Source organism: Lygodium microphyllum, chromosome 3 (assembly GCF_053477565.2).
Source record: "Lygodium microphyllum isolate KBCC chromosome 3, Lygodium_microphyllum_v1.1.10, whole genome shotgun sequence".
Taxonomy (NCBI): Eukaryota; Viridiplantae; Streptophyta; class Polypodiopsida; order Schizaeales; family Lygodiaceae; genus Lygodium; species Lygodium microphyllum.
In genome coordinates this window covers 127461680-127467679 of record NC_141137.1, presented here as the reverse complement: position 1 = coordinate 127467679, position 6000 = coordinate 127461680, and positions in this window count along the sequence as shown.

Genomic DNA, 6000 nt, shown 5'->3' with positions numbered 1-6000 from the left:
AACAAACGGTTCTCAAGTTATTAATTTTTGAAGCAATTCCCGTAAATTGAATAGTTTTCCATGTGAACTCATCTTTATTGCTTCGGAACCATGATCTGATGCGCCAACCCTGTCCTACATTCCCCCTGACATTTCTCCTTTTTATTCTGTTTTCTTTCGATGCACTGTTGATCCGTTATGAATTTTTACGGGTTTTCGGGCCCTTTTCGTGTCTATTTTTCACATTTTTCCATGTGAACCTGCCCTATTTTCACCAGAATTGCAGTTTAATTTAACAATCGTGTCCTGCCAGCCTTTCCCCTACTTTTTCATTTTTCCTCCCCCCTCTTCTGACTATCGGATTTTTAGTTATTAATTTTTCAGAGTGTTTTTTAGTGTGTTTTTCGTGTTTTTTCCACGTGAACCCCTCATAATTTCTCCCAAACTGAGCCCTGTGTATCCCTTTCTTTTAGACATTTTTCCTTTTTATTGTCCTCTATTTCGGTGCACAGTTCTTCCCGTATTAATTTTCGAGTCCATTTTTTGGGTTTTTCCCATGTGAACGTGCCCTCTCTCAATTGAAACTGTGTTTTGTCATGATAGGTTGTAGGACACATTGTTCTACATACTTTTCCTTCTTTTCTCCCTTCATTCCGATGCATAGATTTTCTAATATTAATACGCATATGTGTTTTCGGGTTTGTTTTTTGCGTTTTTCCCATGTGAACATCTTGATTTTGCCTCGGACTCAGTGTTGCATGTTTCCATCATTTTCCCCTTATCTCCCAGCACATTTTTCCTTTTTATGGATTTTTGAATCGACGAACGGTTTGAATTATATTAATTTTTCTTCCTTTTTCCCGTGTGACCGCGTTTCTTGTGTTGCGCGTGAATGCTCCTGTTTCTGGTTTTACGTGCCTCGGGACGCCCCCGTGACATCTGTGGTTCGGGCATTGCCGTCCTTGCCTCATTTGATCCCGTCATTGCAATTTTTTTTTATCCCTACCGCGCATGCGCACGGGATAGGGGTGCGTTTTTTACCCACCCATTTTCCATTTTTTATTTTATTTTTATTTTTCCATTAAACGCCAAACACACAAAAAAAGCCATGAAATAGAGGGAAAAAAACAAACAACAAGGATCCACAACAAAAAAAAAACACAAATAATCCTAATAATAATCAATCAAACAAAAAAAGGAAAAAAAAAGCAAAACACAAAAGAAAAAAAAAACAAAGAATAAACAAAAAAGAGAAAACAGAAAAAAGAAAAAAACACACACCCAAAGAATAGCATTTTAATTATTAAATAAAAACATTTAATAATTACTTAATTTTAAATTTATTAATTTAAAAAAAAAAACACCCCTACCTACCTTGTCGCGCTCCTCCACGTCCCCTTCTTCTTCCTCTCCTCTCCTTCCTTTCCCTTCTTCCTCCCCTAATTTCCTCCCTTTCTCCTCCCCCTTCTTCTTTCCTCCATCTCCTCCTGCTTATCTCCCTCCCCTCCTCTTCTCTACCCTCCTCTCCTTCCTCCTCCCCCATCTCCTCTTGCCTCCCGCTTCTCACCTCCCCACTTCTTTTCTTCTCCTTCTTCTTCCCCCATCTCTTCCCTCCTCCTCCTTCCTCCCTTCTTCTCCCTCTTGGACGCCGCCGCCCTGTGGAGCGGCCCACCCGTCGAAAGCCGTCGTGGCTACACCCTGTCGCCGCCATCGCCACCCAGCCGACGCCATGTCGCCACCCTGCAGTTGATGCCGCCCCGCCATCCTCCTCCTCCTCCTCCACCACCACCTTCTTCCTTTCTTCTTCTTCTTCTTCTTCTTCTTCTTCTTCTCCTCCTCCACCACCACCTTCTTCCTTTCTTCTTCTTCTTCTTCTTCTTCTTCTTCTTCTTCTTCTGCTCCTCCTCCTCCTCCTCCTCCTCCTCCCCACTGGTTAGTTCCAGTTAACCTAACCTTAGTTATTTTTTACCTAACCTTAGTTTAGTTAAACTAACCCTTAGTTAATTCATTTAACCTTGGTTAACTAATTTAAACCTAGTTAAACTAACCTAACCCTAGTTAGCTACCCACTAACCCTAGTTAGCTACCCCACTAACCCTAGTTAGTTACTCCACTAACCCTAGTTAGATGACCCTAACCCTAATTAGACTAACTAACCCCTAGTTAGTCTAAACTAACCCCTAGTTCAATTAACTCACCCTTGGTTAAATTAACTAACCGTAGTTAGATTGACTAACCATAGTTACCTAAACTAACCCCTAGTTAGCCTAACTCACCTCTAGTTAGCCTACCCTCACCCCTAGTATAGTTAACTTACCCCCAGTTAATTAACCCTAACTCCCAGTTAATTAACCTTACTGTAATTAACTTCAACTCACCCATAGTTAATTGACCCTAACCCACAATTAATTAACTTAACCATAGTTAACCTAATCTACCCCTAGTTAGATGCCCTAGCCCCTGTTACCCTACCCTAACCATAGTTAACCTGACTAACCCTACTAACCTAACTAACCAAACTTAACCTAACTAACTAGACTAACCTAGTTAACTAGACTAACCTAATTTACTAGACGTAACCTAATTAACCAGACTGACCTAACTAACCTAACTTAATAAACTAACCTAATTGATTTGCTCAACTAAATTAACTTAAACAACTTTCTCAGACTAAGGTCACTTAATTCACTTAACCTATTTAGTTAGCCCCCGTTCCTGCCCTTTCTCCTCTGTTGTTTTCTCGCTGTGTACGAGTGTGCTAGCAAGCGCTCACGCGCGAGGATGTGCTTCCCACTTGTCTGTGCGGTGGAGTATTGCAGTCAGCCATTCATACGCAGTCATCCTTCGCTGTTCACATGCAGCCCGGGTACTGCCTTTTATTTTCCAACCTGCAAATACATAAAAATACATAAAAAATAAACAGAAAACACATCAAAATTCCACAAATTCATTTAAAATGTAAAAAAATTGCAAAAAATTTGATAATTTACCAATATTATTGAAATAATTTGGAATATTTTTCAACTAGAAATTTAAGAAAATAAATTGTAAAAAAATTAAAATCTGAAAATTCATTCAAAATTACATGTAAAATGAGTAAAATTCATTAAAAATTAGTTAAAATTCAAAAATAAATCCAAAAAATTTCCAAAATTTTCCATAAACCCCCTTGCCCCTTTTGCCAATAATTTTCCAATTAAAAATGTTTCCATAAATGGCCAAAATATTATTTGAAGCCAAAAATCCTAAATTTAATACTTCACTTCATAAAAATTCATTTTAAATTCTAAAAATCAATTGGAAAATCATGGATGAATTAATACATTGTTGACACTTGCTGGATTGCTAAAATCTCACTCTTACACTTCATAACATATTCATGTATTATATATTCATATTTAATTATTTTTATTAAAAATAAGAAAAGAAAAAAATAACAAAACAAATAAACCAAACCAAACAATATACACAAAACAAACACATCTAAAATTCAAAGATGAAAAAGAAATCACAAATTAAAAAAATAAAATAAAAATTAACAAAAACACTAAGGTGCTTTATTTTTTTCAATTAGTGGTGTTTGTTTTTGTTTGAATGGATTCCTTGCATTTGGGGGACTACTTCGTGCACCTTCAGTCCATTGCATACATACCCCTACCAGGTATTTATTTTGTGAGCTTTATTTATTTTCATTACCCCTTAATCACAATTAATTATTAAAATGAACTATATTCACCCACTTTTACATGCGCATTCGCGCTAAACACACAGTTTTTAATAATTTAAAAATCAACCAGCCGTCCACTTTGCACGCGTTACGTGCGCTTAAGAGGCACCTTAATTTTTAATAAAAATGAACTAGCCAAATCACAAAAGAGCATACGTTGGCAAAAAAGCGCTCCACATCACCATTAATTTTTAATTAATGAATTTGCATTTAGAGACCCAATCTGGGAATTGTAGTCCAGGTTTCGATAAAGCACCGCTTCACCCTAATAATTTGTAATTAAAATTTTAAGAAGGAACCGACATTTTCTTATTAAGGTTTATAACCTAATAAAATGTCACCCATTGTTAATAATTTCTTAAAATGAACCCTTCATTAAAACAATTTCCCCTCACTACACTTTTTTCCCCCTTTTAATAAACCCACTTCATGGAATAGGTGCATAAAGTCCTCTAAGTTGAACTTGTTGATCAAAGTTACAGTAAGGTCCTGATTAGGTTTTTTATGGTATTATGGTTTGCTTATGTGCTACGATTACGTGAACGGTTTGTAGTTTTTCTTTCTTGCTTGATATGGGGTTTTGGGTGCCTCCTTGTTGCATCGCATGAAGTTTTCGATCGCATATGTGTAGAGGTCATGCCGAATCTTTTCTAGGATGTGGGTTGTTTGGGGTGGTAAATTGGTTAGTCACGTATGTGTGTGTATCCTTCTTTTGATTGATTTCTTTTTTATAGCTATTTTGGTTGTTTTGCAGGCATTCTTTGTGATTGTCTGTATTGTGGTGTGTGTATTTTTCATTTGAATGGCGCCTCATGCTCCTCCTCCCATCCAGTATGTCCCACTAGTCAGTAGGAATTATTCTTTCCTACTGGCTTTTGAGCCTATAGCAAAAGCATGACTTGCAACTTTCGTGGCTACTTCATTTCCATTGATTCCAGATAATCCATCCATGTGTGATGAGTTCCTTGCATCATACAGCAAGAACTCGGGTCTGGTTCATGGTGCTTCCATGGTATTGACACCCCGAGGGTTAGGGAAGGCTTTATCTCTTCCCTACAAAGGAGAGCCCTTTGTTACAGCTAGACAATTATTCTCCAATGATGAGATTTTCAAGCTGTTACAGAAGCAGACCAAGGAGATTCTGGATGTCAAGAAAGTGATAAACACTTTAGGCATATCTTTTTCCATGATCATTGATCCTCTTTGGAAGTTAGTCTGCCAATTCCTCCAAGACAGGTTTATGCTTGCCAAAACACCATCCCATTACTTGTCCAAAGAACTCTTCACAGCTTCCAGGATGGTGTTAAAAGGGGTGGCTATTGATTGGAGTACTTACCTACTTACAAAGATGGACCAACATTTTGTCAAAGTAACTAGAGGAAATGTCACAAATGACACCTATGGTTCCTACTTGTATGCTTTCTTGACATACTCAGGTCTTAAGAAGGGTGTGCTACCACCTTCTCCATCTGATCCAGTACCTCCCCCTCCACCTTCAGAAGAGTCAAAACCTATTGACATAGAGGATCTTGATTCTCCTCCTCCACTTGTCATTCAACGAAAGCGCTTGAAGCATGTGGCAGATAAAACTCCTTCAGTTCTTCCTTCAGTCACAATTCATGCTACATCTGGCAGTGACCTCCCTGCTTACCTCACATGTAACAATTTGTTCAGGGCACATAGAGAGGGTTCCTTGGATATATCAGTCCCTTCACTGAATAGTTTAATGTCGGGAGATGTCGTTCCATTCCTCTGTAAAGATATCCAAAGTTTGATTGAACTTTCAGTGACAGCTTGTGCTCAATAGCTGTATGCTTCTTTTTATGAAGAACTGATGCAATCCAAAGACCAGTTGCATAAGGCAACCTCAGAGTTAGCCTCTGCTAAAGACACACTTGCAAATCTGTTTAAGCAGATGGAGCAGCAAACCCAAATGATTGAGGCCCAAAGAGAAAAGATATCTTCTTTGAAGATTCAATTAACAGAAGCTCAGTCAGAGGTCACTAAAGTCTTAGAGGAGAAGGAGAAAATGTCCAAAGAAGCTCAAGAGTTTCAGGCTCTTTTAGATGCAAAACTCTCAGCCTTACAGACTGCTCATGACACATTGGAATCACAAGCTTTCCAAATCAAGCAGTTGCAAGACCAACTGACACAGTCACAGTCAGTTCCTCCAAGCCCCAATGTTCCTATTATTCCTTCTATCTCTAAGCAGTAGGACTTGGCAGTTCTCCAGACACAAGCCACATTGTGTCCATTGTTCCAAGATAAAGTGGAAAGATTGCAGTCCAGGATGG